This window comes from Candoia aspera, chromosome 7, assembly GCF_035149785.1.
Source record: "Candoia aspera isolate rCanAsp1 chromosome 7, rCanAsp1.hap2, whole genome shotgun sequence".
NCBI lineage: Eukaryota > Metazoa > Chordata > Lepidosauria > Squamata > Boidae > Candoia > Candoia aspera.
This window is the reverse complement of record NC_086159.1, coordinates 16458052-16484737: the sequence shown is the minus strand read 5'-3', so window position 1 is coordinate 16484737 and position 26686 is coordinate 16458052. Positions and strand designations below refer to the sequence as shown.

The 26686-nt window shown below is 38.5% G+C and overlaps 1 long non-coding RNA gene across 1 annotated transcript; it reads right to left on the bottom strand.

The window, feature by feature from the left end:
* Nucleotides 1-14006: 14006 nt before the first annotated feature.
* Nucleotides 14007-26459, bottom strand: LOC134501016 (uncharacterized). The gene is made up of 3 exons (XR_010068312.1): nt 26366-26459; nt 14599-14851; nt 14007-14287 (listed from the first exon to the last, which is right to left on the bottom strand). It is a non-coding gene; the product is annotated as an uncharacterized LOC134501016 (long non-coding RNA).
* Nucleotides 26460-26686: the final 227 nt, after the last annotated feature.

The following is a 26686-nucleotide window of genomic DNA, read 5'->3' as shown; positions in this document are numbered from 1 at the left end:
TATATATCTCCCTAAGAAATTCCCAGGGAGGATTTTGAAGGCTGTGTTGCTGCACATCCAATAGTGTCCTTCTCTGTCCAAGGAGGCATAGTATTGGTGAGAGAATCTGGGAGGAGATTGGGGCATTGACTCTTGAAATGCATCAGCCAGGCTCCATCTGTCTGAGTCAGTGAAAGAGCCAGTGATGTTTTCATATGCAAGGCTAAAATAAGTTGACTTCTCCTACTGCTCTGCACTGTCCAGTTCACATAACCTGTCAGTGCTTCAGCCTGACCCAATGTCAAGGGTTGACCCAATGACCCAATGTCAATGTCAAGGAGACAACAACACCCTCACCAATACTGCCAGGGCAAGCTACGGTATATGAACGGAGAGCAAACCCAATCCCTTCTAGCACTGAAGATGTTGCCTAGTCAGGCAATGAATTGTCTGCAAGCAAACAGCCAAGCTCAGAGAGCACCAAAGACTCCACAGTTGACCCAATGTCCTTGGAAAACCATCTAGTAATCAAGGCTGAGTTTGCATTTTCTCCAGTTCTGTCATCATTACATGTGAAATTATATGATCTGGTACCAAAACACCTTTCCCAAGATACCGCTTTGTTGATACACCGATATCACTGTTTGCCCTGATGTTCTTCTGCAAAAATTGTGAAGTGGAAAAAGGTCCTTGGGGCCAAATCTCTTGGCAATCCTCTCACATACAGTTCCCTGGCCAGATCCTGGAAGACCCAAGACTACAGCTTGCAGAAGCTTGGAAGCATTGTAATCTCCAACACCTCTGGACACCAAGGAGGAAAACTTGAAAATGTGGAAGGCTGAATCACTCTGTGCTATCACTGAGTACAGAATGCGGAGTACAGAATGGGGAGGTAGAGGCCAGTAGCATCTACTGATAGGGTGGTTTCCATCTGATACATTCATATAGCCAAATCATTCAAATATGCAGGGCATGCAAATCTGGGGATCAATTGATGTAGAAGGATATTTGCCATGCTGTAGCATCTGATGTCTCTCATTGCATATTTGCTCAGCTGAGCAGGAGCCACAGATCAGTTGTCTGGTGAATGCCAAAGTCCAGCTTTGTCAGGCAGAGTTCCTCTTTTGCCAGGATGAAACTGTGTGTTCCTGCAAAAATATTAAGTCTTAGAAAGTTGGAGGGGTGAGGAGAAAACCCTCCACAGTGATCTCAGGAGCACTCAGAGCCAGGGTTTGTACTGCTGGGTCAGTAAGTTGTTTGGAATGGAACAGTCTCCAAGAATTTTAACCACCACAATAGTCCATGGGAGTAGGAAGGCATCCAGAAAGGCTGAATTCGGGAGGAATGTTTTATGGGGAGTCAGACAAAGTGAGGTAGCCACACTCTCCCCCTAGATCTGTTCATAATCATGTCCACCCCAAAAACATATTTGGAGCCAATATAAACACAAACAGATTTGTTGGATTAGAACTTTACAGGCATGGAGCAATGCAAACATTTCTGCAACTTGTGCAAAAATGCAAGATGGGAAGTTCCCAGATTCCAGAACTAAAAAGAGGACATAACTGTTGGCACACTTTTCCTCTGGCTTGATTGAGGAGGCACCAGTGACTTATATTTCCATGCTGGCATTTTGCAATGGGTTTCTCCAGATCAGCAGAGGGTTTCATGGCCAAGGCAGTTATTCAGCTCTTCCACATCCTCCTCTTGGCATGGAAACAGGATGGCCAGATTTAATGTTGGTGAGCAGGAGCCAAAAACATGGGGAATTTGTAAAAGTAAATCAAATTTTCTCACTCAAGCAGCAGAAATGTGGTGGGGGGCAGTTAAGGATGTGAAAAAAGGGTTGTCATGGCATGTGGGACCACTGCAGTGAGTGGGTCATCCACCAACAGGGAGGACTTTTCTTGATTAATATTGCTCCTGCTGCAATAGATATGCTTGTGCAATTGGGTTGACCATGAGGGAAAAATAGCCTACCGGGCAGATCAATCACTATGCATCTGTGGCAGAACTCCTGTGGCAATTCTTGTTTGTTCATTGTAAAAAGCCGTTTGTAAATAGGAAATCCAAGTGCTGGGAATGCTGCCAGGCCATGCTTGTGTTTCTGGAATGCCATTTCACACTTGAATGATCCCTGGAAAGGAAGATTTTTAGTTAGGAGGCTATTGAGAAGAACAACCAACAAGGCAAAGTCCAGTATTCAGATTCTGTAGTAGCCAACCATATGTAGGAAGCAATGAAGTTTAGTTAGAGAGATGGAAGCAGTCATTCTAAAAATGGCTTTCAGATATTTAGGGGATAGTTTCTAGAGTCCCACTGACAAGAGAGGCCCCAAGTTCCTTGCAGGAGACTGGATCCACAGTTCTCCTCTAGACTGATCAGGCCTCATTATACAGCAATGCTATACCAGCCAGAGTTTTCACAGAATCCCTGAGGAGCTTGAGTACATGTATATTGGGTCCCACCATAGACATAAGCAAATAGGTACTGGAAATCCACATGCACCAGGATGGAGAAGAAAGCTGAACATAAATCTATTACTGTAAATGAAGGAGCCTCCACTGGAGGGTCAGTGGGAGACATGGGGATGTGAATATACTGTACACGGTCTCATTTGTCACCAGAGAGTTAGAAAGTTATCTCAACTGTTTTATTTGCAGGAGTACTTTGTTGACACAGTGATGGTTTTGGTAGCTTTAATGCTGGCTTTGGAAATGCCTTCCCCAGGAAGGTATCTGGGGCTGGAACCTGGTTATTGGTCCCCCGCAAATGCCTAAGCCCTTGGCTCAACTCTTGGGTTTTCTCAGTGCTGCCTCTGTTTATCCTCTAAACTCTTTCAATGGTGTCTCTGGCTGCTGCTGCTGCTGCATTATTTCAGCAATCCATCATTCATGGCCCAATAATGCTTTAAATGTTTCATCTTCACCCTCCCCTCTTTCGTCTTTGGGCAAGGGAATTGCAGTGGAGCACACTATCCCAGGGCGGTGTTCCCTTATGAGCAGCACTAGGATTAGGGTACAAAGGTCTAAAATGTCTTCTGGTATATCTTTCATAGGAGGGCTAGTAAGTCTGCTACCCTTGTAGAGACACTGGAGGTATATATTCAGGTTCCCTTTATTGTTTCTTGTATGCCCCATTAGCTTCAAGATTGCCTGTTTAACATTTTCAGTTATTGAGTTTAGCCTGATCCCCCTTTCTCACTCTCTCTCCTTTCTCTGACCATTTTCCTTCTTGTCTAGGCTATTACAGAAACTTATAATCCGTGGCTCTTGTTTCTTGATAATGGCAGCAGCTTCCCATTTTCCATGTTTCAAACATTTCCTCCCTTGCCTTTCTTTCTTCAAAGTCTTTTGTAAAAAAAATTCTAGCTTTTCCACACCAAAGGTTCTGGTTTCAGAGAACTGTGGTTCATTATTCTTTTTAGTTATTCATTCCACTTTTGCATATATTCTAATACCTGCTCCCCATGACTGGACATGTGCTGGGGCCATAGGGAACAGATCAGAGCTTCCTTGTCCCATTATTCCAAATTCTGATTAGTACACTATAACCTACTTATTGTTCACTTGAGTGTCTAGCTGCAGCCCATTGAGGCACACACTGCCATCCATCTCGTTTGCTTTCCAACAGCACTTTTTAGGCAGCTGAAACTTCACGGCAAGATTTCCCATCCTGCTGACTATGCCAAACCGTGGTGTAAAAACTCACCTAAGAACATGCCAACGATTGGAGAGGATCTAACACGTTATATTTAAGCTAGCAAGTTACAGTGAGTCATTGGTCTCCTGCTGTTGAAAGCAAGCAGCACCAGAGCACCAGAGCCTAACAACAGAGTTCTTATATCAGGCTACAGAGATTAAAGACGAGCATATGTGTACATTTGATCAATGACAAAGAATTGTGTTACAACTGTTAAAGGGTACAGATAGGGGTCCATAGGAATCTGGGCTTCTGCCAATCATGCTGACCCTGCATCTTTCAGGTAGGCCACATCAGAAAACGAACATCACAAGATTTACAAGAACGCTACTTGGTTGTTGTAGGGTTAATAACAGAATCTTGAAAGCCTGCAGGTTTTCCCTCTGTCCCACCTCATACAAAAAAGAATCAAGGCAGGGTTATTTTGAGTTTCTTTCTCATGTCGTCCCTTTCCAAGGCTAAGTTGTCATTTATTTTCTTTTAACAGTCCTTCATACCTGTCAGCTTTCCATGGTAGATCAGACTAGGAAACCAAAGTCATGCAAGCTAATATACTTTTATTATAGGGTTATAGTAACAGAATCTTGCAAGTTGGATTGCGCTTCCCCCCGTCCTCCCTTTATCTTCATGAGAACTAGGGAGGGTCTTGTCTCATTCACTTACTCAGGTTGTAGAACTGGCCCAGGCTCAATTTTCTTTTATTTGACTATTTATTTATTTATCAAATTTTGCCACCGCCCATCTCCCCCTAAAGGGGACTGTTGTCTTGGTTATGGCTGCTCCTCCTATTCCTCAGGGTTACTCCTTGCGCCCATTACAATACTTCCATCAAGGTTATCTCTAAATCTCTACACAGAACCTTCCCCCCTCCCCTTTGAATACAGAGAATTGTAACCCCACCCATTATCAGTATCTTTTAGAATGTGGCAGTTTATGAAGACATACATTTTTTGATCAAAGGTCATCCATTGATGTAACGAAGGTTATGCCTCTGAGAAGATATATGTCATGAGGAAGTAGTTGTGATCTGTATACAAGGAAGATTGTTAGTGATGAAGGCTATTATGGCCCAATACATTGACTTTTACATTAAACAGGCAAGCAAGGCAGAAATATTTGGGAACCATAAGTGACCTAAGTATATGACTGCAGAAAGCATATAGAACACTAAAAATTCCCTTCACATTAAGTGGATGCAGATTACTTTTAGAACTCTGATTTCCTTCATCTTTTCCAACCAAATCATTTTTTAGCTTGCAAAAAAGTATTTTGCAGCGGAGGTACATGGTATTAAAAAAAAAATAATTCCCAGAAGAGTAGCTATGTTAATCTTTTGCCACAAAAACAACAGGAGTCAAAGGCTATAAGATCAACTTGGAAAGCTGTTGTGATTTGTCTTAACTGCCTGTGTTACATAATTTGCATATTATTTTTATGTACACACTAGGTGCCAAGGTGCTTCTGGAAATGGCTAAATAGTTTATTCTACAACTGTAATCAGTGAAGATCAACCAAATGAGAGTTCTTGATGTATGTGAATGTAAAAAGTCAATAGCCATTTTAAGATACCACAAATTCAAAATTTGTCACATAAGTCTTTGTTTTCCTTCTTAAACTTTCTGCATTTTTTTCTTGTCCATTTTAAAATGCACTTTCACTGTCCACTCCTGCAATCTAGCCATCTTAGGGAAATCAATAAATATAGGCACAACATGATTTGTTGATGTTCCAATCAAAGCTATTGGACATTTGTTTGTTCATTTGTTAAATTTATATAGCCACCAATCTCACTTCCATGCATTTTGTTTTATGTCCATTATAATACAATCTGAATTTTTGGCCCATTGGCCCTTCTGCTACAAGGTGTTATTCTCTTTTCTTGGGGCATAGTATGGTATAGATTGACAATTGTAGCTTCTTGAGAAAAGCAGTTGACTTAGAAAGGAAAACATCAGACAGAAGTGAAGGTTATAGATCTCTGTGAGTGTACAACATGGGTCACAACTTTTTCAGGTATTCCCACCCACCCACCCACCCAATTTTTAGAAATTAAATCATCTGAAATCTTACCAAGCAAGAAATCTCATAAAATTTCTGTGTTCTCACCCTCTGAATCATGCAGGATTTCAGCATTTTCACATGAGCTATTGCCTGGTTTCAGCATTCTTTCTAATTTTTAAAAAAATTAGATTTAAAATTTTAATTTAAAATTAATTTTTGAAAAATTCTAATTTTTGAAAAATTGGATGTGGGGAATCTGTGGGTCTCCTGGCAACTATGTGTGCTGTGTTAATGACCCCAGCTATACCAATAAAGAAATAAAGGTATTGTCAGCATATATGCCAATTTTGATGACACATGCATTTTTTTCATGTGTGCATGAGATTGCACAAGGTGCAAGGCTGTGAAGAAATACAGTATTTGCCAGTGGGAACTTATATTACACACCATAATTAAGGAGAAGTCTGACTGAGTGAATTGCCAGCCTGCAAAGAAAATTACTATTATCTTCCTTGGTTAAAAGTAGTCAAGGAAGCAATACCATTTGAAACGCTAGGCCATTTAAAGTTTTGTGGTTAAACCATACATTCCATGATGGAATAAGAAGGAAGTGAGGAATGGGTCAAGCTGAAAAAAGAAAGGAGAAATAGAGATAGAATTCAACTTTCAATTAACTACTAAAGCTCAGGCTAAGTGCCTCTCACAATTGCTAGGCAAAATTTGGGCTTTCTTTAGATTTGATTTTCATAATAAAACTTCAGAAAAGGAGCCAGGTCATAATTGGACCATTACTTCTCCACTAACTTTTGAAAGGTTATGCCTTTTTATCTGCAGAAAACCTCAAGCCAAGATGTTCACCTCACAGAAAGCTTAAGAAAAAAATGAGGAACAATCATAGAACAGGTATGCACTCTGTCAAAGTATACACCTGTATACATTCCTCAGTTTTACACATCATGTTCAACCATAAAACGGTTTGAGTTTGGTTTAGAGTGTTGTACTAGTCCAATCATGGTAGTTTGTAAACTGTGCTTTATGGCAGTATTTTTCAAACTTGGCAGCTTTAAGAAGTGTGAACTTTTAACTCCTAGAATTCCCCAGCCAGCAAGTTGCCAAGGTTGAAAAACACTGCTTTATGGCAAAGTATATTAGTCAACCCAGCCGGTTATGATTTATTCACTAAATCATGCTTGAGTAAATCATGACTTAGCACAATATGTGAACAAAGTATTTGATTAAAAAGTTAGTTGATGGTGATTTCTCTCTAAACATGTACCATTCTGTAGCCAATATGGTATCATCACATACATAATTGGGTATGTACGACCATATCAAAAAATTGGGCATCAGCCACAATAAAATACAGTAGCATAAGGCATGTAAGATACAATAAGATAAGATAAGATAGGCTAAAGTGAGATAACATGAGATAAAATATAGTAAGGTGAAATAGAGATAAAAGAGTGAAATAAAAGTATAAGATAACACAGAGGCTTATAATAAAATGGTTAATAAAATACAAAAACAATATGTGTTTAGGTGAATTCATCACCTTTGCACATCACCCCAATGTGTTCTATAAAATGTGTTCTCAATTGGACAGCCCTGACTATAAACTTAGCAGTTCTAGTGACTACACATGTGTTTGTGCCCTGAAGGAAGTAGCATAATAGTTTGTTATAGTCCCAATATTTGGTTCTATCAAGTAGTGTCTGTAGATACTGAGCCCTTGCTGTGGCATATAATTGGCAGTTAAATAGGACATGCACAATATCTTCTATTTCAGATGCTCCACAAACACATGTTCTCTCAAAATATGGCACTTGATGGAATCGTCCATATTTAACCATAGTAAGCTATCAGCAGATCTGGGAAACCCCTGAAGGTTACAGAACAACACACAACTATTAGAGAGAAACTTTAAAGAGGAGGAAGATCTTCCACATCTCCATTCCCAGATCCAGTTCTGGATAACTTTTAGAGGTGGGAAAGAAAGAAAATCAAAGTGAAAGAGAAATGAAACAAAGGAACACGAGAAGACATATGGCTGACTGTAAACCTGGCCCATAACACAGGAGAAGTTTAATTATGCCAAATTTTCATTACTGGATGCCTTTGTTAAGTGCTCCACTACTTCCAAACCAGGAGCTTAAAAGCAATCCACAAACAGATTAAAGAATATCTGTGTACGTGAGCAGTCCATTCCTTGACATTAGCTGATTTATGCTGCACTGAAATAAAGTCATTTTTGAATAGAAAAAAGTTTCTCATGACAATTCTTCAACCACAAAGCAGTGATTCAACTCTGAGAGTATGATATTCACGATCAAGACTCTTTTTGAACAGAATTCCCAATGTAAAATTCACCAGCTGGAAAACCCACCTTTACTTTTTAAAAGAAGGAAGTCTACTACTCATAATAGCTATGATTTGGAATTAATGTTCTGCTGGCATTACCTAATGCATTTTTTGCGCATTTGGGTGAGGCTGAGAAGACCTTTTGTGACCTCTTTTTTTCTACTTCCCCAGCTTTTGTCCTCCAAATATGGTAGGAGTGATAATGATACAACTCCCAAAATTATCAGCCAATGTGGTCATTGTAATCCAACCCATCTGGAGGGCACTGTTAGGAAAAAAATATATACTACTGTATATACACTTGCCCAAAAGTGATGCTTATATCAGAGTAGATAAGAATGCACCAAGAGTCGGTGTAGCACATAGTACTGCTTAGCTGGACTTGGACCATGGACACCCAAGATCAAGTTTCCATTCAAACACAGAGCTTATTGGGGGACTTTGGGCCAACCATTTTCTTCTAATCCACTTTCACTGGGTTGTTGTAGAAATATTTTTGTTTTATTTTTGTTTTGTTAGCTGCCATTAGCTTTCAAAGCAAGGGTTGGATACTCTATGCCTATGTAAATAAAAATTATATCAAGTAATTATTAAACTGACCTATCACTTGTCTTCACCCATTATTTGAAGCACCATCAAGAAAGGGGCATTACGAGAGACAGCATGTTGGATATCAAAAAGCTTTGGTCTGATCAAACCGACTTTGAAATTTCTTTCTTTCTCTTTCTTTTCTCACAGAGGTTCAACATTTTCAACTGTGCAAGAGGGAGATAATTCAAAAGGTGCTCCTCTCCCCTTTTGTTTGTGCCAAGTAATGTCTTTTAAATTTTATCCTGCTGCTAAGCTCTGGAAAGCTCCAAGGCTGCTTGATGTGGTGATTTTTTCCCAACTTCATGAGAACATTAGAAAAAAATCTACAGATTTATGTTTTCTGGGAGCTGCAAGAAAAGAAAAGTGGTGAGAGGAGAAATACAGAACAAGAGAGAGATGAGCTTGTCTTCTTTGGGTTGTGCCTCCATGTGGGAGACCGAAATGACACACTTCATGTTCCAGCATGCCATCACAAACATCATTTCCATGGCCTTTGATTTGGCAAGCTAGAAACTCTAAGCTAAACATTCTGTACTGCCATGGTCTGCTGTAGCCAACAAAGTTTTAGAAAAACTGCTGGTGAAGAAAAGCCAGTAAAAATCAGCCCCCAAAATGAAACAAGGAGGAAACTACATCTTAAATGTAGTTGTAGTTGCTAGACTACAGTTGCTAGACTATAGTTGCAAGACATACTACAACAGATACTGTTATAGATTTATGTAAGACTGCAATTTTAAACATCTGCACGAAAGACATCTCAGGGAGATGAATTTCTGAGTAAATATGCCCAGGCTTGCAATGAATGGTTGGGTTCACACATCACATTATGAATTGATTTGTTGTAACTATGGTTTCCTGGAAAAGAAGTGGTGGCTGGATTATGTTTTTGGTATGTGTCCATGGACATCTCTGCTAGCACTCCCTAATTATTCTCACTATCAATTATTAATTACTATAAGTTATAGTAAATTTTATTAGGAAAGCCATATCACTTACAATGAGATTTAAAAAAACCTGTATAAATGTAGCATTTAACCAGGTAAACATGCATCTTTCTTGAAATTATTTTAAATAATATTGAATAAGCTGAGCATTAACAACAAACATGTCGCTTGGGTATATTGGCTTGAACTGATAGGAACTGAAGTAAGTAGTAAGTTTATTGTCTTAACCACAGGTCATATAGCACACCATAAAAAAATAAAATTATAGAATAGTAAGATTATAAAATGAAATAACGAAAAGAGTGTTAGATGTAAGAAGGTTAAAAGAAGATAAAGCCAGAGTTACAACTGAGAACTTTAGCATTTCCTTCTAAGATCAGATGACAGCAGAGCAAAAGCAGCAACCTGACTGCTAACAGTTTTAAACACATCTACAAGAAGATAAGCTAAATTGTTTGAGGTCTGAGCCATTGAGTTCACCTACCATCAATAATTTGGCCCATCAATAGGAACTGAAATCTAAAACATTTGAAAAACATCAGGTTGCTTCAGTCTACAAATCTGCTTCCATTGAGCCAGATCAAATTCCACTTTTGTCCAAATGCTCAGACCCAAGGAAGGCTGGGAAACACAAAACAGACTTTTAGGCAAGTCTATCTAATGCAGTATTTTTCAACCTTGGCAAATTTAAGATATGTGGACTTCAACTCCCAGAATTCCCCAGCCAGCCATGCTGATGGGGCAATTCTGGGAGTTGAAGTCCTCGTATCTTAAAGTTGTCAAGGTTGAGAAATACTGATCTATTGTGACAGAGCAGCCCTTCAATATTGCCTTGGTTATGTGTTAAATTACCCAGAGACATAAAGAGTAGGAAGAAAAGGAAGACTGATATGAAAGTATAATTCAGCATTAACTATGAGTTCAGATGATATCAACAACCTCATTTTCTCATGAAGTTGACAAGCATGCTCCTCACTGGAGATTGTCTAATAGCTACTTCTTTTTTAAAAAAACAAACTATTTATCCTTTTTGGTTACTCACAAACGTGTGCTATCCCTGCCTAAAGCCCAGGAGGCAGTAATATTAAATATTGTAAAACAGGATCACTTGTATACAGCGCCTCCTGTTTGCTAGCCAAATGGGGAGAGATGGATATAACCTATCCCTAGAAACGAAAAAGTATAAAGCTTTTTAATAGAAAGAAATTAAGCTAAAACAAGGGTGTGGCTAGGAAGAAAATGATGCTTGCTGCTGATGCTGGCTACATTAATGCCTTAATTCTTCAGCAGTGTTCCTTACCCTTTAAAGGAGTAATAAAATGAAAAGCTATTTCAATGGGGAGGCTTTGGGAGGACCTGAAATGACCAGTGATGTCAGAGTACTTGTCCAATAGACAGTCACATAGGCACAGTTTAATTAAAAAAAACACACCTAAAGTAGAATGGTGGCTAAGCATGGCATCTCTTTTTCTGGGTAATAAGATGTAAAACTGATATATGCAAATGAGCTATGTTGCAGCCTAAGTCCTGTAAAAAAAAAATAGTATGACAACTACAGTTTAGGTTCACACAACATACCCAACAATAAAACACAATTCATCTCACAGAGATTTTAGAAGTACACTATGGAGTCCAGAAACCTTAGGGGTAGTTCCCGTGGGCCTCCAAAACTTTTCTCCAGGTTACAGCGGTTAATGTTGTAGAAGGGGAAAATAAACAAATAAATAAATGACTAGAGAATTTTAATTATATTTCACTTTAATTAAAAGTAAACGGAATGAGGTTCCCAGTATTTAAATCAAAAGCCAAGCCCTCAGCCCAGGGATTGTGGCAGAGCCCCTGTTATTCGATTATGATTTTACAAATCACAAAGGCTGGATTTGCAGAACACATTAAGCCCAAACTGAGCTAAGCACAATACGTTTCAGCACAATGAATTCAACCAATAATTTAATGTGCCTTGTTCCCCCTCCCCACATTATCTGAAAGCCCATGACAACCCACTAAACCATACTGGGCTCTGATCCATCATCAGTGTCAGGACTAATTTATTTCCATGAGAGAGTCCAATGCTTTCTTAAACAATTGTGCAACAGTTGTTTAGCATCATGATTTGGGGGAGACTGGAAAGATTTAAGTAGGTCTGAAAATTGCTTATCTTCTGCTGGATTATATCCCGGTTTTGCACATAAACCTTGGTCTTTCTCAGAATGACACTATTTTATTCTTCTTGAAGCCACAGGTAAAACAAGGTAGAAATATTCAATCTTTCTCTGTAAGTCGAAAATTTGTAAGTAGGATATAAGTAAGGAGAATCTGACACCATCACCTATAAAATATGTAGCTGCTTTAAGAATCACTTTGTTGGAACCTGTCTTATCCCAGACAATCCTTATTAGGGTCAAAATTTGCTACTGCTCAGAGTCCCTCTTGCGGGGGAGATGGGCAGTAGCAAAAATTTGAGAAATAAATGAAATAAAATAAAATTTATCTGCTCACTAGCTGTCTGTTAAATACATAAAATGCCTGGCTAGTTAATCATACACATCATGGTTAAATAACGAAGCAAATTTCAGTTAAAAGGGTATCCTAAGGACAATTTTAAAAAGAAATTGTGCTGTAAATGGAGGGGTTTGCTGTGTTCCAGGTCAAGAATTCTATTTGCTTTGGAGGCAAACAAAGCTTTAGAAAACAACTGAAGTCAACGGCAAGGAAAAGCCAGTGAGAGAATAATGATGCATAAATAATGCCATTACACCAGTGGGGTTGGGCTAACTTAATAATATCTGATTGGAGCCAGAGGATTTTTGCTGTTGTTCTTTCTTGTTTAAAAAAAAATTCAGAACATTCTTTTCCAGTTAGCTACGTTACATACTATGCTGGGGAAAGATGGCAGCAACAGGCTATGTATGCACTAGGTTTGGTACAGTTTCAAGACTGAACCTTGGGGGGGGAAAAGAGAAAAAAACACACCTACACATGGGAATCTTCACACAACCTCCTTCCTTGGTTAAGTCTGTCAGTGGGGAGAAAGGAAAAAGCAATATTGGTCAATTTATTTTTTTAATCTAATAGCTTGGTATCCAATTGTTACTCAGTCCATGTCTCTTCTTTTCAGTGCTGAGTCTTTCAAGTAGGTAAACAAAAATAAAATAATATCACCTAAGCCTGAGGTTTTGCAAGATGATCATTCACCAGCCTTTGCTAATTTAAACTCCTTTTTTTTCAGATTATGATGATGAGGGAGAGATTTCTTCTGACCTACATAGCCTTGGGGACATTTTATTTTTTCTTTCCAAAGGACATTGCTTTCTTGTTGTGCATAATGTTCAAAATATGCAGATGTGCATGAATCCATAGTTCCAAGGGTAGTTCCCTTAATTATAACCCAGGGTTAAGAGTGCATATATAGAAATTTAGGATGATTTATTCTGCTACAGACTGATGCTATGTAGCTCCCATGCAGACAGATCGTGAAATTAGAAGAATTTTATGAAGTTTGGAATTTAAATAAACTCACTGAATGAGTTAATTATAACTACATGCGATTAACAAGGGACTAAAGTTGTTTTCGAAAGACCATTTTATTCATGGGCTCCATAGACTTTTTCCACAGTTCATTCTTCTAATATGTCATATTTTTACATGTAATTTGTGGTTGAAAAAGATTATTGTTCAAAATATCATGATGGAAATGACAAAGAAAATTAAGTCATATTCCTAAATTTAATTATCAATTTCTAGTTAATTACCAACAAAATTCTCTAAGAGTGCATTTCCTGCAGCAATGATCCATACAGACAGATAATTACTACCAGAGTTTCATTCATGTATTAAGAAGTTCAGAAGGACCTACCTCTTATTCCCAATTATAAGCATTTCTTTTATTCAATGGGCAATAAAAATCATTAGAAAGGGAAGGGCTTTTATTTTTACTATCCAGTCATATTTATTTCCTAATGTAACTGGATTGAACAGTATTTTATCCAAAACTTTGGACCAGCTGATCAGGAGGAAAAAAGGAAACAGTAATTTTGGATAATAATTTTGGATGATAATTTTAGATCACCGTTTCTGGCTGATAACTTCCAGCCCTCTGCGCTGTTAAAAGCAAATCATTAAACCAAATGTGACTTTGGCTCAAAGGGAGGGTGAAGAAGTCCTTCTCTTATTTCAGGAACAAAAATGTGCAAGGGTAACATTGCCCACATTCAGATGTTTTATGAAGCAAAATAATAATAATAATAATAATAATAATAAAAAATAAAAAATAAAAAAAAATAGGCATACACTGGCCTGAGGGTCCAGAAAGTGTTTCATTGCTCTGTTCTCAATATATTAGATAACAAATTTAAATCTTCAAACAAAACATTCATCTCAGGAATACACAACATATTTTTAGCCACAACATATTAGGATCAGAACAAAAGCTAAGTTTGATTTATTTTTAATTCTTAAGGAATTTACATTACAGAGCATTAACTGTGAAGACTATTACTATGATCACCACATTTGCATTTAATAAAATCACATTAAAAATTAGAATTTATGAACAATTTTTGAAAGGATCCTGGGAGCTTTTTCAAGGGAACTGGAACTCTTTTCTCCAAGGAAGCAATTCAACCACTATTTATTTGCATTTTATTTGTTTAGTACCCCATACTCAATACCAAATCAACCCCCATGGTAGTTAGTTCTCCTCATGTTCACTCCTGGGATTTTTTTTTTTTTTTCCTGTGTAAGAAGCACCTACCAAGGTGCTTCTGTATTGAAAGGATTTGCTGGTGACGTCCCATTGCCCAGGGGATGCCCGAGGGGGCTCCTTTCATGTCCCTGTTATTTTCCCACCAAAGTGGTACCTATTTATCTACTTGCATTTGCATGCTTTCGAACTGCTAGGTTAGCAGGAGCTGGGACAAGTTGACGGGAGCTCACTCTGTCATGCGGCTCACGCTCTCGGTTCGAACTGCCAAGCTGCTGACCTTAATGGTCCTCTGACTCAGCATCTTAACCACTGAGCCACTGTGGCATAAGGTTCAGCATATTTGAGGGGGGGAAATGCACCTTTATACATATGTTCAGTATCTCAATTCAAGATTTCACTTTCTACTTTCTGAGTAGCAGAAGCCATTATCAAAACATGCAATGTTTTTTATAATTAGCCTTCCGGGAGATGATGTGTTTTGGATCATTTTTGCAGCACTGGGAATTGTTCGCCAGCCTGCAGTGATGTTGCTAACAAGATAATGTTGGGGGTGAGCAGAGAGAAATGAATCCTGCAGTGCACAAGTAAACAAGAATCAGTCTGAACATCACAATCTGAAATGAAAAAGGCAAGACATCAAAATGTTCTTGAAAATATTCTGTACATGAAAGTTACGAACTATTTCGTAACATATTTCTTGAAGTCTGCAATTCCATTCACGATGGGAAAGATATTTCGGTCCTGTTTTGTCACAGAGATGGTTTCCTGGCTGATGGTCTTCTGGCTAAGCATCTTGTGCTCTTCTTCTTTCTCCCTCCATGAGTGTATATCTGTGTCTGCATCTGCAGCTCCACAGCTTTTCATATCTTCCCTGACTCTTCTGAATATTGCTTGTTCCCTCTCTGTTCTTTGGCCTTTCTCCCTTCTAGTGGTCCCCAATTCTTATTTCCAAACTGTCCAGCAAGAAGCTTCCAATTGCTTCCCTTCTACCTCTATTTATGTTAGCAACTCTGGGGATCCTATTTCTTCTGATTCTGACTTCTTCCAGTTACAGTCCTGTGCAACCAGAACCCTATCACCCAATTTTCTTACTTCTGAGAAACCTGCCAGATTTTAAGCCCATTACTTATTTCTCAGTTCTATGGCAACCTACCGGGGTCCAGGTGCCTTTCCTGATACTGCTCAGCTACAGCTCCTTAATTCCAGCCAGCACAGCAAAAGTGAAAGATTCTGGAATTGTTATTCAGCAACACCTGGACAATTAGAGATTGAAAGGGCTGTTCTAGAATTTATTTCAAATAAACTTAACATATCATTGGATGACAGTAGAGAAGATGGAATTTTCCACTACCTTAATCCCCAGAATAGCCCTCCTGGGCTTACTACAAAAGGCCATTGCGATAGCAAAAGACCACTTGAGTGGAGTAGCAGGAAAGATAAGCACAGATGAGAACTATAAGTCTGCGCATTATATATATCCTAGGATATGTCCTACAGCAGCTTCTTCACTTTGAAATTTACAAGTAAATGTCAAAAGCATTTTTGTCAGAGGCTTATTTTAGGTATGTACCCTGTCTATTAGGCTTAACACATGATTTGCAAACAGAATTCAATGGTTCAGTTCATGGCATTTCCATCTGAAAAGATCTCTGGGACCTTTTTTTGTATGTTCACAACAAAAAGTAGCACATGTTTTTTAAAAAATAAGTGAAGAAGTACAGGCTGAATATTAACTACATTGAGCTAAACTGCAAGACATACACAACTGTAATCCCTAGTGGCTTCTGTTTTGTTTAAAATGGGGTTGCACAACCTTTTGATGGATGCCAATCCCTCCACTCCATTGGCCACTCTGCAAGGTGGCAGGAAAGACCTCTCATCTCCTGTTACTGGTTCCTGCCCTCCACAGCCATTTTTTTTTTAAAGTTCACCAGTGAAATAGTGAAAATCTGGACTTTTTTTTTAAAAAAAAAAGGTGATACCATATGATATTCTTAACTAAGACCACATGAGAAGGAGCAAAGGTAAAGGGCATTACAGGTGAAAACAGGGTGCTAGTGATATCACTACAAAAGAAGAAAAAGCCAAGCTAAGGAAGAATTAAAATAGATTACTCTGGAAACGACTACCAAAGGAAAGAAACGACTGAAAAATAGCCCAGATAGTATTCAACAGTAAAAAAATAGGTGGAGAAACAACAAAACATTCTCTCTTTCCTACCATTACCATGATTCTCACAGAGTTGTAAGTACCCCTTTACTTAAGAACAAGCTTGCTGCCTTGAGAAGGGAAGACTGTACTTCCTCTCTGAAGGAGATTTATTTATTTATTTTATAAATTTATTCACTGCCCATCTCTCCTCTATGGGGGGGGCTCTGAGGTTGAGGAAGGACAACACTTGCCCACCTCCATATCACCCAACAAGATTTGTTATAGTCTTAGTTGCCACCAGCCATGAAATATTGGAGGGAATACAAAGGAAAGGCCACCAAAAATCACTCTTCAGAGACCATCCCAAAGGCTTTAGGAGAGCTTTGTCTACTGACAGGTTGCGGCCATCCTCATTTCCCTAAAGAACATCAATCTAAACTTGATAAGCTCATTCACGCTCTAACAACTCCTGGTGCTAGTAGTTGCCATGCCACAGATGAAGGCCCATTTGAATGGCATTTTGGGCTGCACTAAAAGAAATGGATGGTGGTGTTTTTTTTAAAGGCAAAGATTTCCTTAAGTCAGGCTTGAATCCTGATGTCTACTTGGACACATTCATGTAGTTTTCTTGAGCACCATATTGCCTCCCTCTAGGATGATGATGATTAAACTTTTTATTCTATAATCCTAGCAATTCCTGGTGGTCCTCATCCAAGTATTTACCCAGCTGGGATTAGCTACCTGATGTAGAATGGGTGGAGCCAGGATAAATAAATGGACAAGGCTAAAAAGAGAATTAAATTTGGTTTCATTCACTACAACTTAAAAAAAAAAAGCATTAATATGAGTGTGCCTTGGGTATTTAATCATTTTCATCTTTGTCCTATTAAACATGCCAATTTGGGAGGTAGGTTTAGTTGGGCTGTGGGGGCCTTCGTCTCTGAAGGAGGTTGAGGAGGTTGAGGCCAAAGTTTGCATTTAAAAGAAGTCAAAGAGCCAAACCAAATAAAGTAATTTGGAACAGGAATATGGAGCATGGTCCTCGGAAAGTGGGCTGTTTCTGTTACCTCTGTAGCTACTATTACCTACAAGGAGGAAAAGACAGGTATGTGTTTGGCACTCCGCTTCTTCCCCTGCTGTATGCTTTATAGTTACTTTGGGAAGGTTTAACATGGGGAAATGGCACATGGGAAAAGATTAATATGCTATGTTAGCACCAGGCTAAACCAGCATTCTTCCCTCCAGACATCTTTTTAAGCAAAAAAGACAAGGTCTCCTATGACATCCTCTCTTCATTACACTACCTCTAAAAGAAACATAAACAGGCCAATTTGTCAATAATAACTAGCAATTGTGAAATTAGTTTTGAGGAAAACTCTGACCAACTTTGCCAAGATTTTGCAAGTGTTATAAAATATTAGAGTTTGGAAATATTTTTGTCATAAACAGACTGGGGTTGGTTACAGAATGATGGCTATGGTTTCTAAACATCTTTATGATATTATTTGAAAACTATTTCTGAATAGTATTTGTGGCTTTTATGATTGTTTCCATGTTCCTTTTGTCACAAAGTTGTGGCAAGATTTTCAAATGACTTCTAGGGTACATTTGGTGTCAAAGATTAGAAATGATGTGCTTTTATGATTCAGCTCATATTGTATTTTTAAGGTGTTTTATTATTGCTTTAAACTGATCTTATTGTGAGTTATTACGACTTTGTAAATAAAGTGAACAGGTGAAGGTTAAATTAAGAGATAAGAAGTTTTGCTTCAAAATAATCTTTCTTTACTCAGCATGGACTTCAGAATAAGTACTGAAAGTAACTCTGTCTTTACAGTTCTTGGTTAATCCATTTAAGGTTCTGTAAATAGCATTTTTCTATGTCTTATTTCATGTATTTATATCCCACCTTAGTTTTAGTACAGAACTCAAGATATTACACATGAGATTCCTAGATAATCTTCTATCCAGACACTATCCAAACTTAATCTGATTTAGCTTCATCAAGATGTGTTGTGTCACAAATTCCCAGTTCAAATCTTAACAATTCCTTGATTCCAGTAGAAGAGAATATATGTAGCTCAGGGTTGAACTGTGGAGTCCTTGGTGCTCTCTGATCTTGGTTGTTTGCTTGGAAACAACCAAGCTTAGAGAGCATCAAGACTCCACAATGCCTTGATTTTGGGGGAATGTGTTAGCTAAGGTTTTCTCTCTTAATCTTCAACTTCTACCTGCAATATGTAGAAAGTAAGCCCTTCAGAAATGGCTCAGCCCTGCTTCAAAGCATTCACTTTGATCTGGATTGTTGCAGTAATTGGATTCAAGGCAGTTCCTTGACTCAGAATGTGAAGGTGCTTTGACACCTTCATTTGAAGTGTTGAAGCAAGTCAGTTTTTTGATCCAGTGGGAAAAGTGCACTGTGCATATACAATTCAAGAGGCCCTTTTGCTGCCATTTTGATCCTGATTTTGAAGGAGAGTAGTACCTAACTTGGTGTTTTACTTCAAAGAGGCTTTCAAGTGAAGCTTTATTGAATCTATGTGCCACTTCAAAGATTTGCACACTCTACTGGATAGCAGTACTGGCCTTTGCAGTCATTATGTATGGTGAACTATGCTAAATTCCCTGAAGTGCTACACACATTTTAGATGCTATTCTTGGAGGATGTTAGTAGTCACAGCTAATGGGTTGCTACTGGAGGCACTGGATAAGAAGGTTAAAAGAAGCTCCAAGTGAGCTCTTATGGAAAAATGGAATAGTAAAGTAGCAGGATTACAGATTGTAATCATTTTAGTTTGTGAAAATAGACTTCTCCATCCTGATGCCATCTAGATATGTCAGAAATACAACTTCCATTATTTCCATCTTGAGAGCACCAAGTCGAGGAAGTCTTTTTTTAAGCTATAGAACTGAAAGTTGTGAAGAAATACAATGTGGCCAAGAAGTCTATTGGATCCAGCCAGTCCAGATGCTTAAGAAATATGTGAGTGCTGGCAGGAGGCTGTGCTAAAGAGATTTTGCAATAATGATGTCAGGCAACTATGAAAGCTCAAGCCATTGACTATTAATGATTAACAACTCTCAAAAACTGTGCTACCACTTAGATTAAGTCAGAAGAACCAAGCAAGCAGCAGCTGTCCAAACATCAGATGAGCTGTATAATGAACCAGGATTCTTAGAGCAAGCAACTTAATTCTTTTCCCACCACCAGCACTCTGCAGGTCTTTTGGATCACAATTCCCACATAAACCAGCAAGGAGGAGCTAGAAGTGACAGGAGTTGTGCACAAAATATGGTGGGCACTAGCTTTCTTCTTGTGCGACATAATCCCTTGCCCTGCTACGATGTTGCTTCTTTGGGAAATGATTATTTCTACTTTCCTCTAGTCAGATGCCTTCCAGGTGTACAGTATTGAGCTTGAAATTCCAGAATTTCTAGCCAGTGCTGCCTGGGTATTCTGGAACTGTGAAGCCAAACAGATGGGAGAATACCAGGTTAAAGAAGGCTAGCCTAGGCTGGCAACAAGCCCAAACAGAATTTAGGGACCAGAATTGTCTCCATAGGTTTCAAAATTCTTTAGAGGATTAAAAAAAACTGGGGCGGGAGAGAGATGGGCATAGTCCATCTCATGTGGTACAAATCCATCTCATAAGGGCATAAGTGGTAAAAGTTAACTGTTTAGTTTAAGTCATTCCTTGACAGTCAGCCAAATAGCATTCCCTTTTAGGTCTGTTCAGCCAGAGGAGATGAATGCTTAACTGTATGTCTTCCAAACATCACAAGATTGTTTTAAATTACAGCTGTCAGCTGATAGAAGTTGTTGTGGTTGTTGCTGTTGTTGAGCTGAAATGCCCTTATTTCTTATCTTCAATATAAAAGACAGGGCTGGAACTGCTTTGGTGGGAGTTGGGGGAGACACAAAAACTATTTCCTAAATATCTGCATGTTAACCACAGGCCTTCCTCATAAGCAATGTGAGAAAGCACACTGTCCTCAAGCACTATCCCTGGGAAATAAAAATGCCCATTCATATGGAAACCTCATCTATCTAGCTTCTCCATTACTGTTTGCTTGTCTGAATTAAACAAGCATTGCTTCATTGTTCCGTCAGTTGGTGAAGTAAGTGCCAGGCTGAGGTCGAAAGAGCCTCTGAAAGGCAGAATTGCTGAGGGTCAAAGATGCTGCGTCAAGATTAGCTGACTTGACCTGATCAGCTGCCAGGTGTTCATTGGTTTTGTTTCTCTCCATTTGCCTGGGTGTTTGTAGAAAAGGGATGTTGGAAATACTAGAAAATCCAAGGGCATTGGGTTGAAATTCAGCATGACCGAGAGTTGAGAGAGGCTTAACGTGACACCAGGGGCACCTTGCCAAGACTTTACTACTAATGTTGCAAATGGTAAACATAAACTGAGATCCAAGAAGCTTGAGACTGATCTGTGCATAGCAGAGGTGAATGTGTCAGCAAACAATCTAGAGATCTCCCCCTGCCCTCCTCCCTACCACTGCACAGTAGAACCAGAGCATGCCAGTGTACTGGGGAAAGTGCCTGGCAAAAGAAAGTTTAATTTAGACCCTGATTTGCCTTCAGTTGAAGATAAGACACTTTAGGAAAGAAAGAAACGTACCTTGTGACAGATGACAGAATTGAGGAAACGGAACCCTTGCTTCTGAGAAGAAAGCATTTGATAGCGTTTTATGGGAAATTTGTTTCATTTTTCTCTCCATTTTCTGAACATACCGATGCTGTCTTCCATCCTTTGTTCCCTTTAAAGTAAGATCATCTCAGAATGACATATGGCAATGGTGCCCAACTGAATATTATTCTATTACTGCAATCTGTTGAAATGCATTGGTAGAACATGTGCTTGCCATGGAAAAAGTCCAGGATTCATTTCTCAGTATCTTCAGGGAAACTAGGTATAAAGGCTGAAAAGTTACTGACAGTAAGTAGAGACAAAACTGAGCTAGATGGACTCAGTATCAGCTGCCACATGGATGTCAATAGATGATGACATATGTGTAATGTCATAGTGCAAATGTTGTGACTAACTTTGAGTTAGTAATCCAGGCACAAGTATGTCACTGTGGCATCTATATGGTTGTATTACCTCATGAGTATCATCGTGACATCATTGTTGTTTCTTAGAGATGCCACTGATTATGTTCATAAGGGGCAAAATGAATTGGGCATGACTGAATAAGCCAGGCATGGGCAACTTGTGGCTCTCCAGATGATGCAAAATTTCAGTTCTCCATCCCAGCTGGCATGGCCAACGCTGGAAACTATCATTTAACAACATCTGGAGTGCTACAGGCTGGAATGCTACAGGAATAAGGTCTATTTCAGATGCCACCAAGAAAGTTAGGTCTGTATTTAGATATATTTTGAGTTAAATTGCATTAGATTATGACTTGAATTGCATTTGTTGTCCTTGGCTTGATTTCTATTTAATAATTATGTCACTATATTACAATTTATTTAATTAATTAAAATATGCTACCTATGGAAAACAAAGTGACTAACATCCATTGTCGATGTGCATGAATTATCACTATCCCCTTTAGACTCCAAGAAGTCCAGGAGGAAAATGTTCATTTATGTCACCCACATCCTATCTCACGGTTTGTTTTCCTCCATTGATGTCGAAGACACAGTGACTGGAAAAGTGTTGGGAACTTCCTCTGCACAACTCCTGCAATTGTATTTTGATTTGTTTTACTGCCTCAAATGGAAAGTATCTCTACACATTGAAATTATATTTTAGATTGGCCCTTTTTTGCCCTCGTCCTAAAAGGGATCCTGACCATTGAAGTTACCCTACCCTGGACAAAACTTTTGTTTTCTCTCTCCTTATCTCAGGTGCAGTAGTTTCACTCCACATCAACTAGCAGGTCCCAAGTGAGGTTACTAACTCTACCTAACCCAACAATACTGTTTAGTCTGGGAGGTCATTTGTATACATGCTGAAGAAAAGAAGTGGAAAGAACAAACTGTATGATCAAAGGTAAATTACAATTTATGGCAGTTGTTATTTCTCCCAAATGCATTCCAGGGAGCTAATTCACCTTTAAGCTTAGGAATTTGCAAATTAAACCCTACCGTGCCAGATGGGTATGAGTCAGTCCAACAGTTACCGTGGGTAACATTGTGAATGGTAAATGAGATAATGCTCGTCATGATCTCTCTCCCACTTTAAGAACAACATACTGCTTGATTTATTTCATCATGTTCAGATGTGGGACAGGGTGGGGGCATGGGAAGACTTTTGTTAGCATAATTATCTGTTCTTTCCACATTGTTTTTCTGTTGTAACTTGTAAAAAAAAAAACCTGAAGATGTTTGCTTTTCTGGCCCAATAAAAGTTTACATGACAAATTCTATTATAACAATTCAAATTAATAATCATTGCATGGCAAAAAGGTAAATTTAGGAGATACTTTCAAAGTGTGGTGCAGTTCAAAGACTTGAAAAGAAAATTCCTTGTGCTGTGCAGAGCTTGTAAGTTTGGTGGTTCCCTCCCCCCACCCCCAGCTAAATTACCATTTTTAGACTACTGGACAAATCACTTTTATATGGAAGAATTTTAAAATGTAGCTTGCTGCACTGTGATTTTTAACTGATGGGGCTTGAGGAGAGAAGAAGGAGTTGGAGCAGGAGGTAGTTGTATGACTTGCACTAGGAATACCCACAATCCATACTCTCTAGACAGTGACATCCAGCTGTAATTCATGGTCTGGTATTGTGCAGAAGTTAAGATTATTGATTTAGAGTGAAGAAGGCCCACTCAACTATGGGCATACCTAGACAAATCTTCACCTCAACTTAACAGTGCCCTAACTGATTGATTGCAGGAGGTCGTCTTGATATGTATATTTTCCTATGATTTAATCTCCTGTTTTTGTTCTTTTCTACTTTATTGTATGCTGTCCTGAGTCTCACAACTGGGATGGACTACAAATATTGTAAATAAATAAATATACAGTACTTCCATCAGTTTAACTGTGGCTACTTAGGGATTTTGCTTATTTACTTATAAACATATATTGAATCAGTTTTTGGCAACATATAATATAAAGACAGCAAGACATTTTCCAAGAAAAAGCTTGAAAACATTTTAAAATCGAAAAAACGTTTCAAAATTTGAAAAAAAACACAGGAGCAGAAGTATTCACCTTGCTGCTATTGCGCTTCTACTAGTTAGACGAAATAATTTGTGAGAAGTATCTATATTGCTAGCTTCAATTCATTTCTACAAAATGACTGCTGAGATAAATATTAAAGTTCTTCCTGTAGGTAGGAAAAATTAGCTGCTCAAATACAGAACTGATGACTTCTGTGCTGACATGTGAAAATGAGGTGGATCACAAGCTAAACATAGAGTCAGCTGCGTAGGGCATCAGCTAAAAGTCTCATTCAGTTCTAGGCTATCTCAACATAAATGTACTGTCCAGGTCATAAAAAGGCAATGATAACACTCTGTTTTTCCACAGTTAAACTTCACTGTGTTCATGTTCAAGCATTGCAGTTTAAGAAAGGTATCATCAAATTGGAATGTGTCCATCGGGGGAAAAGATGGTGAAGATTTGGAGATTAAATCTTATGAGGAAAGACTAAAGGTGTTTATGTTTTTCTGAGGAAGAGATACTGAAGAATGGTTCAACAGCTGTGTTTAAATATCTAAAGAGTTATCACATCATGGTTGGAGCAATATGGGTTTTCTGTTGATCCGGGTATTTGAACCTATACCAATAAATGCTAATAAAAGAAAGAAGAATTTCCAACTGATCATTGCTTGTGTGTGAGATGCCTCCCTGCAGCTTACAGGCTAGAACAGCTCCATCACCACCTACAGTATTATGGTGGGTGGGGAGGAAGAGTATGAAGTGGAGGCTATTCTGGACTCTAGACACAAGGGAAAATGTTTGGAATACTTGATTCAGTGAAAAGGCTACACAGAATCAGAGAGATGGTTTGGTTGGTGTTGTCTTTGTTGTTCTTACTGAGAAGTTTGTATTGTGGTTGTTCTAATTAGTTAGGTAAGCCATTGAGAGTCTTTTTTATTGCAGTGAGAAAGAAATGTGTTAAATAAGTAAATAAATAGGCTAACTAACATGTAACTAGCTCAATATACTGTTTCTAAATATGGTCCTCCAGATGAATTGGGAAACTCACAGGAAAGGGTTAAGACAGTAGCCTTTCCTTGCTTTTCAACCTCACCATTTGATATTCCAACATATGCTACATCTCAACAGGAAAATTCTATTTAAGTATTATGGTGAGTACCAGTTAGTCACTATGAGTCTCTGCTGGAGACATTCAGAAATGAAATATCTGTTTATTTTTTCTCCTCTGAATCTGGTATCAATCAAATTAATTTTATCCTAAATGGATGAATGCCATTTCAAAGTTATAAAATGTGATTGTCATTTGTCAAGATGGGTGGTGTATAAATATGATAAATAAAATAAATAAATAAATAAATAAATTGTGTTTAAAAAAAATTTCTAATTCCCAGGCCTGGGGTTAATGTGGGTGTGATTTACTGATCAAACCTCTTTTTTTTTCTATTGTTTGTTCTTCTTGATGTTTTAGACCAGGCTGTTTTAACTGATTTACTGTTGGGAACCAGGCCAAGGACCACACTGAGCCGATATCTCCAACTCTAGTTCTTTATTGTTCTCACCATGTAGACAGAATCTTGCCAGACTAAAGCTAGTCAACTAACCTAAGGGGAAATAAACCAGAAGGGCTCTAGGGTGGAACTACCTTGAACCTCTTCACCTTCCCAGCAACATTGTCCAAGCTGCAAAGCCTCATCTGTCTGGAATGCACTCCCTCCCTGGGAACCAGCGGCAGTGCCGGAATCCACCACATCACCCCCTCCTTCAGGAACACATTCCATCACATCTACTCTTTTTATTGATTTTGTGAGAGCCAGTTTGGTCTAGTGGCTAAGGTTCTGGGCTAGAAACCAGGAATCTGTGAGTTCTAGTCCCATCTTAGGCATGAAAGCCAGCTGGGTGACCTTGGGCCAGTTGCTTTCTCTCAGCCCAACTCAGTGCAATGTAGACTAGCCTCCTTGTGGTGCACCCCAGGCAACGTGACGTGTCACAGCTAAATAGTCTACACATTTGGCTGCTGGACCTCACAAGGATTTCCCAGCAAGAAAGAAAGCAGCATGAACACTGAACTGCTGTGCCATACGATTAAAAAAAAAGATTTTGTAAGCTGCCCAGAGTCTTCTGGAATGGACAGCCCTATTAAGTCAAATAAATTAAATTATTAGGGATTGTTTCTGACAGTGTAGTCTGATTAGAGGGAGCACAATTTAATTGCTTTGTGAGAGCACTGTAATATTGAAACATTCCAATACATTCAATAAAATGGGATTGAGAAATAGTGTTTGTTGCTTTTCTTATTTATTTATGACATCATCATCATCATCATCAACATCATCATCAAAACAACAAAACCCCTAAATTTTTGTGGGATTTCAACATTCAAACATTGTGATTTACAAATTCAGGTTGGAAAACAATGGAAGAAAAAATATTGTCATACCAATTTTAATTGGAATTCTTGATGCAATACTAAACAAGTTCACCAAATATTTATACATTTTAAACTTACTGGATTTGACACCACTAATTTTGCAAAAGACTAAGCCATTTGGAACAGCTTACATTTCAAGGCAATACCTCTATGACTCTTAGATCCTTAGCTAGGACCCAAATCACGGGAGTGAACACTCAATCAGTTACTCTAGATGCGATGTTCATTTGCATGAATAGAAATTAATAAATCCCCTCCCAGTGCTTTCACTGAAAGGGAATGTAGTTAGATCACCCTACTGGTTTCAAGGCTTTTTCTCCTCCTCACTGTGTTAAAACACCATGATCACCTGAACAGTTTCCTGATATCAAGAATCCTCACCCATGGAAAGAGTCAACTACTGAAACTGGAGAAAATATAGGAAATGAGGGATCTGATGTCATATTTCTCCTCTGAGTTTACAGTCTTCTGTCTGACCTCAGAGGGAGAAATCAGATGGGAAAAAATCAGAGTTCAAATCCTTTTTTAAGGAAAAAATAAACTCATGGTTGCCTTCACAGAATTTTGTCGATGCAATTAAAGTACAATTCAGTTGGTAGAACTTACTTTTGCATGTGAAAGTTTCTAGATTCACTCTCTCTCCTCTAGATTAACAGGATCTAACAGTGTTGGACAAAAGAAAGTTCCACATAGGGATCTTAG